We start from the raw sequence: 13,373 nt of genomic DNA on the forward strand, positions 1-13,373 counted from the left end.
CAAAGAGGCTTGGTCCTTTGTAAGAGCTGTAGCACATCTATCCTGCTCTACAAAGAGGCTTGGCTCTTTGTAAGAGTTGTTTTCATAAGAGTTGCAACACTTGCATCCTGCCCTGCAAGGAGGTTTGGTTCTTTGAGCTGTAAATAAAACCTCACTGTTCATTCTATGGTCCATCGATTCATTCATCGAATCGTTGAGACCAAGAGCCTGGAAATCCAGTATTAGAAATCCGGTATCACAATAATGCACTAAAAATTGTGGGATACGCACTGTCCTTACCAGGAACTAATGCTGCGACTGAACACGTTTTTTCTACAATAAATAAAATGTGGACATCAGAAAAATCACAATTAAGTGTTGAGACTTTGAAAGCCATTTTATGTGTGAAATATAATTTAACAAATTCTTGTAAAAAATTTCATGACCTTTTAACGACAGCAATCTACTAAAAAAAAATTCACTCAAATGAGAAATATGCCAAAGAATAAAATAATGCTATACATAATTTTTTAATGTATTATATTTGTAAATTGTACCTATGTTGAAATTAAAAATATATATATTACAATACTACTTTGGCATTCTATGAAAATTTTTTGTTGCTCCATACAGACCAAATTTTTAATTAAGAACCCACCCCCCACTCCTCGGTCAATGGCGTCCCACTTTACCAATGTTAAAATCTGGTCACCTTACCTAACCTGTCAGTCACCTCATAGTCAGTACGCAATAGCCAGTCCTGCCTGGGAAAGGACCGCAACTAGACAGCTTAACTGCGCATGAAGAGTTCCTGTGCAGACTTCACTTCTCTTCCTCACACACGGAGAGGGCCTGCCTCACTCTGGCCAGGTGTTTTCACAAGGGCTTGTGCTTTTCTTCTATAATAAATGTATATTGACAGTGATTACTTTGTATTTGTGATCACGCCATCGTCACCTGGGCGCCAGGGCTCATTCTTGGCACTGGAAGACAAGATCCGGGGAACATCCCCCTGCAGAGGGACCTGACAGTTGCTGAAACCAGAACACAGAAACCAAGAACCCCATGGAAGCCATTATTTAGGAGGGAAAAAGCAGGGAAGAAGAGCAGGGCATAATTCTGTGTGTTAATGATACAGGGTTCTCCCATTCACGGTGGGAGGAGGACTCCAGTTTTCCTAGGCCTAGATAATTTCCTGAAGGGAAAGCCCTGACCTGCCCTGAGCTGGAGGGACCACATTCATTCATTTGTGAATAATACTCATCAACATTGTGATTTCTTGGTGTAAAGAGTATTTTTAGTGAAAAGGCCATTTTTTATGAGAAAGCACTGGCCTCTCCTCTAGAAAACCTGAATAATCTGATTTAGAATCAGAAAAGGGGGTTGGGGCGCTGCTGCTCAGCCGCTAGGGTCCTCGCAACTGTCTGCTGGCGGCGCGAGCCTCCAACCTGGCACTTTCCCGGGCGGCGCGGCCACAGGGAGCGGAGTGTAGCGTGAGGCGGGCTCCATGGAGAACGGCGGGCGCCCGGGCAGAGGCGGCATTTCCAGCTCGGCTCCCGAGCTCCAGTGCCCAGCGCTCGCTCCCGCACCGCGTCCGAGCAGCCGCTGGGTCCGGGACTGACGGACCGACCGGCCTCGCTGCGCCCCCGACGCCGCTGCCTCGCAGACCAGCGCGCGACTTCCCTGCGCCCCACTCCTCGGCGGGGTGGCGGCGGTCGGGGCAGCAAGCGCTGGCCTCTATGCTGAAGTTCAAGCCCAACCAGACGCGGACATGACCGCCAGGGCCTCAGGAAGCGGGCGGCGTGCCTGTGCTTCCGGAGCGAGCAGGACGATGAGTGCTGTTAGGGAGCAGCAGTCGGGATCCAGACCGGGGCATTGTCCCAGGAGGAGGAATGGAGCCCGAGGAGGAGCCCGGGGGGCTGCCAGGAGGGGAGGCTGGAGTTAAAGGAAAATTAGGCAGACCCCTGGGCATATTTGAGCAGAACCAAGACTGAAAGCACAGAACATAGGTTTATGTTCTTACAGTCACTGAAATATTAGAAGATTGGGAAGATTCTGTTAATATTGGAAGGAAGAGAGAGTGGTTCAAAGTAGAAGATGCAAAGTTCTCCAGTGTCATAAACCTGTACACGCAGAGTATCTGGAAAAGCTAAAGCTGGGTTGTTCCCCAACCAATGGGGATTCCGTGGTCCCTTCTCTTCCAGATAATAATGCCTCGTTTGTAACTGCTGCACGGACTCTGGGTTGCCATCTAGTATAAGATAGAAAGAATTGGGAAGACCTCTGCCTCCATGGGCAGTGTCATGAGGGGAGGCTTCTTTGTCTTCTTTGGTGAACAGCTGAATGATGCTTGCAAACTGTCTGAATTTGCCATGCAAGGTTTTCAAACAATTTGCATGTTTTTCAGATGCTTTCAAATCTTCTTTAAAAAAAAAAAAAAAGTAGTGTAAAATATTTTAATAAGCCAAAGCCATGTGGAATTTTTTTTTAGATGCCTTAACTGTGCCCCACTCCCCATGTTATTTTGGGGGTTTTTTCACAGCATTGTGTCAGTTTTTTGTCCATTTAACATCAGTACGGTTTATTTTGTTGCATCAAATTATTTTAGGGTATGTTTTCCCCCCAAAATTTTCTCATTCACAGCATTAACATACTCAATAAATCCTTCTGTGGTGGGAATTAATGAAAAATTTTCTTGATATTAAAGGAATCAGATGTCCATCCCCAAAATTGATTTATAGGATCACAATTTTAATTTATCAATTGCAGATTAGGGCTCTTTCTGTATGAACCGATAACTATTTTGACAAAGGATTTAATTTGCTTTTTTCAGGGATTCATTAACTCGTTTGTCTGAATTTTCACAAGTAGTGTTCTGTCACTAGCTACTTGACAATGGCTACTGCCCTTATAACTCAATAGAGTTGGTAAATTTGGGGAAAATATTAGTAAGATGCATGTAGTAAAATACACTTTACCATGAAAATTATATTCACAGAATTTGATTGAGCTTGCTAAGTTGCTGGGTCCCATTAACTATAATCTCTCAACACAGAATAACTCAGAACTATATTTCCCTCAATATAATTGCTCTTACAACGTATTTGCAGTTTTTTAAATCTAGTGTGACACCTCTTCAGTTACACTTTTATATTTACCAGTAACCACAGGAGTAGAATCTAACCTTAAATGCCAGTCTGTCATGACTGCCACACAGTTGGGTAAAATGGCCTTCTTGCTGTTCAGCTGTCACAGACTTGAGATTGTTAGGGCACCTTCAATTGTCTTATCTCTCTTAGGTTGTCAGTAGGTACTATTTATCATATAACTAATTTGGGGGCATTGGAACATAACCTGATCTAGGAATTACTTTGTCTTATACCTGTCTTTATACTCACTTAAAAATCAAGAATCCCATCGAAAACACATAGGTACCTTGTCTGAAATTTCTGCACTTCCCCGTCCAGGTCAGAGTGAAGTGGGAGGAAAAACCCTTGACTAAGAGGTGAAGTGGGGGAGAGTGAAGGATCATTTTTTTATGCAGCCTTTAGCTTTTTGTAAATAATTATCACTAGTGACTATAAAGTAAAAAATAAGTATAATTAAAACATTTGTTCTACCAATTGTTAATCTTTCAAAATAAAATTGCTGCTAAAAATACAGTGCTGTTACACTTAAGGAAAATTGGTGCCATTTTGAAAATGAAATCTTGTGCCATAAATGCAGCTGAGCTAAATAAAAATCGTTCCCAAATTAATGCTGTCCAAGGAATGAGTAAATAGAAAAACTTTTAACCAATGACATTTCATTCTAAATTATGTAGTGTGATCAAACATAATCATCCAGAATTTTTATATTTTTCTTGTACAGAGATTATATATTCTGGGTGTTTTCTAAAAAGGAAATATTTCCAGTCCCATAAATTGACACTTTCTATATTTAATGGACTAAGATTTTTCTGTCAGTAATCTCTGAAATTTCTTTAAATTATATGTTTAACCCAGCAGAGAAACTGGATTGTTTTATATATAAGATTGCTTCCACCTGTAATGCTGTCACAAGTACTGGGGGGGAGAGGTTATCTTGAACATGATATTCTTAGAGGTAATAATGCATGAACTTATTTTATAAAATCTTGTACTATGTATTTGACGTGTAAAATATGTACAGTATTAATGTCAACCATCTCTTAAAAGTTAGCCTATAAATATTGTTGTATAATTTTCTTTGGTCAGGATTTGGACTGAGTAGTGCCACTGGGTCAGGTTTTCATTCAGTCCCATTTAGCAAACAAACTATCTTTAGTCTATGCAACTAGCAAAAATTTGTATAATGCCAACAGAAAACAGTTTTTACACTTTACACTATTCTTCTGGAACCCAGTCTAGCAAAATTAGGAAAGGCCCTAAAGAGATTCCCATAAAGAGATAAAGCCAATATCAGGTGAAATATTTGAATGTACTAAAGATAACAAATAGCATCTACTATCTCAACCCTCCAAAGTTTGCAGAGTGTTGGGACTGTCCATGTGTGATTTTTGTGTGTGCGTGTGAGGTAGTTGACTAAAATTGAGCAGCTAAATCTTTCGGGTCCATGTGCCTCCTAAATAAAAAAGAAAATAAGCAGTTATTGTGAATTGACTTGCAGACAAAGTAGAAATTGTCTTGTATGGTTTGTCTTGTAAGCAGATGACATTTTCCAACCAGGCACATGACATCCAATTTTGTCAATAACACAATTGTATAAAGCAGCAGAACCTAAGGAGAAAAATGATTGTTGTACACACTGAATTGCTTTGCATGGTCTCATTTGAGATAATTTTTTTTATATTTGGAAATATCAAATAAAAAAATGAAATAAATGAAAAAAAAGAATCAGGAAAGGGGCTGTTAGACTCCTTATCACATAGGCCCCTCCCTAAGATCATTTGAAGCAGAAGACCTGTCTCTCAGGTTAATCTGCAAATCAATCTGTTTCCATCCATCAACACACATTCCCCCTAGCAACCAAATGGTGCAGGTATACTTTCCCCACTCCCCCCTCCCTCCTATAGGGCATCTTTAAAAGCCACTGACCATCACTGAGACACTGGGAAACCATTCTTGTGATTCTCCCCATGCACATGGTATTTGGAAATAATCCTTTCTCTTATTAATCTACTATAACTGTGAGTTGATCTTTTCAGGAGACCAACCTAGGGGAAAAGGGCAAGTTTCCTTGAGATTCCCTTTCAATTGAAAACATGTTTCCATTTGCCAAACCCTGGCAGAGAGTACATCTCAAGGCCTAATACCCCGTAGACCAGTGGTTCTCAACCTTCCTTATGCCTTAACCCTTTAATATAGTTCCTCATATTGTGGTGACCCTCCCCAATAACAAAATTATTTTTGTTGCTACTTCATAACTGTAATTTTGCTACTGTTATGAGTCATAACATAAATATCTGATATGCAGGATGGTCTTAGGAGACCCGTGTGGAAAGGTTGTTCAACCCCCCAAAGGGGTCACAACTCACAGGTTGAGAACCACTGCCCTAGACAAAGAGCCCACGTAGAGTCTTCCCATTTGGGTCTTTTGTTCTGCCAGAAGCTCTAGTGCTTTTTAGTCCTTCTGTCCAGACCTCTGGTGCTTTGAATTCTTTCTGTATTCCTTTCTATCTAATAAAATCCTATCTTACCACTGATCTGTGGTCCATGGGGTCATTCTTCAAATCCCCAAGACCAAGGACCTACTGAAGAAAGAAATTCCAGTTACATATTTTGGGTGCATCATCTGGGATTGAAGATCTGTGGTAAGCAGGATTGAAGATCTTTCATAAGCAATGGGACCACTTAACTCTATCCTGTTTTTCTCTATAATCATAATAACGGAGATTAATAATTCGGATATTCCCTAAAAGCACATAGTGCGACCTTTGACCTCCAGGTGATAGGTGAGAGGCTATTTGGAAAAAACTTTCTAATTCCCCTTGGCTCCAAAAGAAAGGAGTTGAAAGGAATGTTAGAAGGTTTCTGAACCCATTCTCTATTCACTCCTTTTCTCTGGCTGAGAGCTGAGAAAACAGAAGTAGTACCTAGAGGTCCTGGGGTACCTAGCAATGGTTCTCACCCCAGGGCACTGGAAGGGCCTTCAGAAAAAAAACGTGCTCTCCCAGCTCTTTTACTATCTTGCTCTTGGCTTCCATGGTCCCAACTTCTTCTATTTGTCTCTGCAGACCCCTGCTGCTTTCTCTCTCTCTCTCTCTCCTTGTGGTTTGTGTGATTTGTTTTAATGTGGATAAAAGATTGCTTTAGATGTTTAGTTTTTACTGGCTCTTTCTGGTATTTTTCAGATGTGGTAAGTGTGACTCAGGTGTTGCAGGTGTGTTGTAAGGTCCTTTTCATTGCCTTTCACTGCAAAATTAAGTTCAATTGGCTTTTTGCGTGTTTAAGAAAAAAAACTGAACTATGTTCGTGGTTAGAGGCCAAGAAGTTGGCTCTAAAGAAAGAGCAAAATGACTCTCCTAACCATCTTGGAACCCCCACCCCCAACCAGGCAAAAATGTCCCTAAACCCTAGGCTACAGTTCAGTCTCTTCTTTAAAAGAAAACAGGAAAGAAAGAAAACCTTTAAAAATGAAGAAAGGCAAAGAAAATGACCCTGAGTATTTAGTTTTTTTCTAATCTATTAGTGTAAATGGAATTCATTCCAGTTTCTATAAGACTAGTTGTAACAAATTCTAATTTAAAGAAAAAAAAATTTTTTTTTTTGAGAGACAGAGTCTCACTTTATTGCTCTCAGTTTTGTGCCATGGTGTTACAGCTCACAACCACCTCCAACTTCTGGGCTTAGGCTTCTCTCTTGCCTCAGCCTCCCAAGTAGCTGGGACCACAGGTGCTTGCCACAACACCTGGCTATTTTTGTTGTTGTTGTTGTAGTTTGGCTGGGCCGGATTCGAACCCACCACCCTTGGTATATGGGGTCAGCGCCCCACCCACTGAGCCACAGGCACCAACCACTAATGCAAAAATTTTAAAGTATCCCTCAACCCTGATTTGTTGATGAGTTTAATTATTGTTGCCTTGCTAATTTGGGGGGAAGAAAGGATTGTGGAAAACATGATATTTAAGACCTACTTATGATGGAAAGCCTATTTTCCTTTGTTACTAGGAATTTAGAAAAAGCCTGTAAAAATTATCATGTGCTAGCACCATTTTCTCCACAGTGGGGTTCATCTCCACTTTGATTGACAGGTATATACTCAATGGCAGGCACAGAAAGGAGCAGAACTTGCGTCTCTGTCAGGTGGGACCAGACTTGTGGATGCCTGATTTCTCAGGCTGTGCTGCCAGCAAGTCATTAGCACAGGAGACCCTGTAGGTACCAAGTGCTATACTGGTAATTATGGCTAAATCCAGACAAGCATAGGGACTGGGGAGGCCACTCTCCGCAGGGATTCTTTCCCAAGCTTTGGAAGGATGCTTCCTTTTGTTTGGCTGGAAGGCTTCCTGAATTGGTCAAAGAACACATTGACAACCCAGGAACACAAGAGTGGGATTGATTAAGATGCTGGACGTTTGTGCTTTCCCATAGATGGGTAATGTTCTCTCTAAGACAGTGGTTCTCAACCTTCCTAATGCCGCGGACCTTTAATACGGTTCCTGTGGGTCATGGCCCACAGGTTGAGAACCACTACAAGAGAACACAGATAACATGTTCTCTCACCAAGAGAACTCTCATCAGGTGGGTTGACTATGGCTCCCGGGTGGTCTGTGCTGCCAGAAAACCCCACTAGGCTGTATCGTGAAGCACCGGGACATGTTTGATCCCCAGAAGTTGATAAAAGAATGCATGGTTTTCTTCTGCACCCAGGTTGGCCTCAGGATCAACTCTCCAATGGTGAATGATGGCCACCAGAGGGTACCCTAAATTATGACACCATTTTTCAGTTAGATCTTTTTTTATAAACAAGAAAAGAAGTAGTCTAAAGTGTCCTATATGCAAGCTTTGTTTTTTTTTCCTCAGAGACAAACCCCAACTGTATAGAACTCATCAGTTTGATCCTGCTCTCCTAGATGCAATAACTTCCCCCAAATGGCCAGGGATTCCAGAGAGAGAAGCTGTCCCCGTCTAGTTCAAACCCATGATCTACTTCTTCACCTTCCTCTGTTTCACGGTTTCTTCTGGTCCTGTTGTGGCCCCCAGAAAGCAGCTATAACCTTCTTTGTGTCTCTGAGTCAAAACCACAGGTGGTAAAAGGGGAAATGCATGAGGATTCACTCCATTTTCTCTAGCAGATTTAAAACAAAGTAAGACTGATTAGGAAAATGTTCTGATGACCCAGATAGGTACACAGATCTATGTCCAAGGGTTAGGACAAAGCTTTGACCTCTCTTGGAGAGATGTAATGCTCCCACTACATCAAATTTTAACTTTGAATGAGAAAAATGAAGGCTTGGATGAGACTACAAGGTGGAGGGATTTGTGGTTCATGTCCAATACTGATACCAGCATGTCCTCTGAGGAAAGGGACAAATACCCCATGGGAAGGCAGGCAGTTCCCTTGGAGGATCCTGAATGGGACCCTGAGAAACAAGGTGACTGCTGGTGTAAACATTTCTAACATGTATCCTGGAAGGTTTATGTCAATCCAAGGAAAAACCTGTGAATTATTCTCAGTTATCTACTATTTACCAGAAATAGAATGAAAGTCCCTCAGCTTTTCCTGAGGAGCTTAGGGAGGAGATAAGAAAATACACTTAGTTGACACCCAACTCCTGAGAGGGCCAAATTGTTTTAAAAGGTAAATTTATTATTCAAGCTACCGAGACATTAGAAAATAACTCCAGAAATTGGCCGTAGTCCCCAATCACAACCTGGAGAATCTTCTTAAAATAGCCAGAGTGGTCTTATAATCAAGATCAGGAGAAAGAGGAGAAAAAAGAAAGAAGAGATAAAAAAAAAAAAGAAAGAGAGAGACTGACAACTCTAGTAATGGCACTCTGACAAAAGGCCACCATCCAGGGGTAGAGGGAAGCCAGAAGAGCCAAGAACAAGTGCTTCCAACATGGTCACATTTGCCACTTCAAGAGAGATTTTTTTCCCCAGCAGCACCACTTATCAGGCAAGCCACCCAGCCCCTGTCCAGAACACAAAGGTGACCACTGTCAAAGGCCTCATGGCACAGTGATCCCATCAGCGCCCAACCTGGACTTGAGGGTGCGCAGGGCAGATTCTTATGGCTCCAGCTTGTGTAATCATCCCTCAAGAGCCCCAGGTCTGCCTCATAGTAGAAGGCCAGAAGACAGAATTTCTTCTGGACATTACAGCAACCTTTTCTATGCTTTTCTCTAACCCTGATCTTCTATCCCCCAAATCTGTAACTATACAAGGGATGTCTGCAAAGCTGGTTACCAAATTTTCTCAGCCTTTAAGCTGCAATTAAAGGTGACTAGCTGTTCTTTCATCCTTCCTAATCATGCATGAAAATCCTGTTCCCCTTTTGGGGAGGGACATACTAAATAAAGCAGAAACAATCATTTATATGAATATTGGACAAGAACCTATACTATGCCTTCCCTTATTAGAGATGGAAATTAACCCAGAAGTATGAGCTACTGAGGGACAGGTGGGAAGAGCAAAATATGCTCAACCAGTCCAAATTAAATCAAAAACTATCACCATCTACCCAATCAAAACCAATACCCTCTAAAACCAGAAGAATGGGCTACTACCCATAATACAAAATCAAAAGCAACAGAAATTAGTAATACTGTCCAACAGTCCACATAATACTCCTATTCTAGGAGTGCCAAAGCCAAATAGGACTTAGAGACTAGTATATTATAGCCTCAATATTATAAATGAAGCAATCATTCCTCTTCATCCTATAGTTCCCTGTTATCTCAAATCCCTGAAAAGCTGCCTGTTTCATAGTCCTAGACTTAAAAGATGCCTTTTTCTGCATTCCTCTTCATGAGAATTCCCAATACATTTTTTCTTTTGAAGACGTCTCTGACTCCAACACCCAGTTCACATGGACTGTTAACTCAGGGATTTAGGAACAGCCCTCACTTGTTTGGACAAGCCCTAGTCCAAGCTTTAAGCCATTTCTCATATCCCACAGTGACTCTTATTCAGTATGCAGATGACCTTCTTTTGGGATCACCAGATGCAGAGGAATGCCATAAAGTTACCTAAGCTCTATTAAACTTTCTAGCTGATTGTGGGTACAAGTTTCCAAGGGGAAAGCTCAATTATGTGTGCCTGAAGTGTATTTAGGTCTCCAACTTTCATAGGGAAAGAGAGCCTTGTGTAAAGAAAGAATAGAACCAATATTGCCTCACCCTAAACTTTGAATTCTCAGACAGCTTTGAGGCCTCTTAAGAACTCTGGATTCCTGGATATAGTGAAATAACTAGACCACTCTATTCTTTAATTTAAAATGCTCAGAAGACGTGCCTGGTCACTCTAGAATGGGAACTGTAAAACAGATAATAAAGAATTATGATGTATATCAAGAGAAACAATCCTTCAAATCACCATCTAGCTCCCCCAGGTGTACAAAAGCAAGGTAAATATCCAAGGGCAGAATGGCAAATAGATTTTACTCATCTCCCTAAGGTACATGGCATACAACATTTACTGGTATTTGTGGATACTTTTACTAATTAATAATGAAGCATTCCCTTGCAGAATGGAAAAGGCCCAGGAAGTTGTAAAGACCTTAGAACATGAAATTATCCCCATGTTTGGACTCCCTTGGAGTTTGCAAAGTGATACTGGGCCTGCCTTCAAAGCAACTGTTACACAGGGAATATCTAAATCCCTGGGCATAAATGTTATGTGCACTGCTCTTGGAGGAGGCCCCAATCCTCTGGGAAGGTAAGAAAAGAAAAAATTAATGATAGGAGGGTATGGAGGTAATAAAAAAATAAAGAAAAATGAATGATAAAACCAAAAGGCAATGACAAAAACTAGCTCAAGAGACTCATCTCCCTTGGCCTAAATTACTTTCCATTGTTCTCTTTAGCATAAGAAATTTACCTCAAACACTTGGTGGTTCCCCATTTCAGTTATTATATGGAAGGCTGTTTTTAACTAATGATTCATTATTAGATCAAGACACTACAGAAAGTCAGACATATTACTTCTTTAGCTAAATGTCAACAAATTCTTAAGAACCTCCCAATTACATTTTCACATTCAACACTAACAGAGTTTTTCTCTCCTGGAAATCTAGTTATGATCAAAACTATTCCCTCCAATTCACCTTCCTTGACCCCAACTTGGGAGGGTCCCTTTCCTGTTATTGTATCTTTTTCTATTGCTGTTAAAGTTATGGGAATAGATTCCTGGATTCATCAATCATGAGTAAAATCCTGGAACCCACCACCTCATACAAGAGCAGACCATGAAGACAATTAACCACAGTCCACCTACACTTGTGAGCCTATAGAAAATTTGAAGTTATTATTTAAAAATAGCAAGGAAAGTGTTAATGTAATTTTCTTTTGAGATCACTTTATTTCCAACCTGATAAGAATAGCACTGTAATTAACCCCCTCCTCTCCCTCTTCTATACTTATGTTTTAATATGTTAACCAGATTTGTGTCTTCTAGAAAGATGTCATCAGGGCACAAACAGTGAAGATGGTTCTAGTCCAAAGTCTGATTCTATTGTAGACCCCTGGATCACCCTCCCTCTAGAGAAACCTAACTGTCCCCTTCTATCATGCCCGGTTCAGCAGGAAGCTGTTAGATTGAGTCTTCCTCCTTTTTCCCTAACACCAGTTAAAGTTTCTACTCAGAGAGAGAATTGATACAGGGTTCTCCCATTCATGGCTAGACAGGGGACCCCAGTTTTCCTAGGCCTAGACAATTTCATGAGGAGGATACCCTGACCTTTTGCCCTGAGCTGGAGGGACTGCATTCATTCATTTATTAATATCACTCATTAACATTGAAAACATGTTTCCATTTGCCAAGTCCTGGCCAAGTGTAATTCTCAAGACCTAATACCCCTAGATCAGCAGTTTTCAACCTGTGGGTCGTGACCCACAGGAACTATATTAATGGGCTGCAGCATTAGAAAGGTTGAGAACCACTGCCCTAGACAAAGAGCCCACATAGAGTCTTCCCATTTGAGTCTTTTGCTGTGCCAGAAGCTCTGATGATTTTTATCCCTTCTGTAATTTTTTCTGTCTAATAAAATGCTATCTTACCACTGATCTGAGGTCTGTGGTTTCATCTTCAAATCCCCAAGACCAGAGACCTACTCAAGAAAGAAATTCCAGTAACATTACTTTTTGTCCTTTGAAAATCACAAACCAAGATGGATTTCTGCAAGGATTTCATTAAGTGCCTAGGTGGGAGAAAAAAAGAGGGGCTGCCAGACCCCAATGCACACACACACACACACACACACCTGCCCCCTAGTGACAGGAGAGTGAGAGGAGGCTATGTGGAAGACTTCCAAGCTTCCCTGTTGTCTAAACGGGGAGAGTGATCCCCAAGGCAGGGGCCAGCTGCTGTGGGAAGCAGGTCTCCCAGGTACATTCTCACTGCCTCCACTTCCATGAATCAGCATTTTGTAGTAGCTTGGCAGCTTCTCATCCCAGTTTGCATACACACTAGCCTGTCTTGTTAACATAAGTCAAGCTAAGACCAACATATTATGCAATAGAGTGCACTAGGCTCAGGTGAGGCAACCTTGTTAGCAGGGTCAAAGCCTAGGATAGTACTTCCAAATGGAATAATCAAGGAAGGTTTGGAGACAAAGAAACCAGGGCTTGCTCTTATCTTTATCTGGATCCCCATAAGCAGAGATTCAGACAAAAGTTTAGTGGCAGGTAGTCTGTTTGGTAGATGAACCAAGGAAGCAGAAGTGAGGGAGTGAGGAGAGGAAAATGGCACAGGAACAGCTAATATAAGGTGCACTGCTGAGGTCTCCCTAAGCACTGGAGACTCAGAAATGTCCCCTGGAAGGATGAAAGTCTAAAGCATTTATCCACTGGCTTTTCTCTCATTGAATGAGAACATCCCTTAGAAACTTAAATCCCATCATCTTTCAGGCCATAATAGTCTCCTGTGCCAGAGAAAGCCAATACCTAAGGTGACATATTGTCAGTGGCAAGTGAATCCTAGCCTGCATGAACCTACCCATCTTAACCCAGACCCAAAGTGGGCACAGTGTCAGTGGCAAGTGAGTCCCAGCTTGCATGAACCTGCCCATCTCAGCCCAGACCCAAAGTGGACACAGAGTTGAAATGAGAGGAGGAAACCTCAGGGAGTCAACTACAAAGCTCTTAGAAGTGATCAAGGAATATAGCAGCATCTTAGGATACAAAATCAATACCCACAAATCAGTAGCCTTTGTATATGCCTACAACTGTCAAGCCAAGAATAAAATCAAGG

At 41.5% G+C, this 13,373-nt stretch overlaps 1 pseudogene; it reads left to right on the forward strand.

Annotated features, from left to right (window-relative positions):
- The first annotated feature begins 1,718 nt into the window (after positions 1-1,718).
- On the forward strand, positions 1,719-2,484 carry LOC100962650 (annotated as a pseudogene).
- Positions 2,485-13,373: the final 10,889 nt, after the last annotated feature.

The sequence above is a fragment of the Otolemur garnettii genome, unplaced genomic scaffold (genome assembly GCF_000181295.1).
Source record: "Otolemur garnettii isolate 467f Iridium unplaced genomic scaffold, OtoGar3 scaffold00015, whole genome shotgun sequence".
Lineage (NCBI taxonomy): Eukaryota > Metazoa > Chordata > Mammalia > Primates > Galagidae > Otolemur > Otolemur garnettii.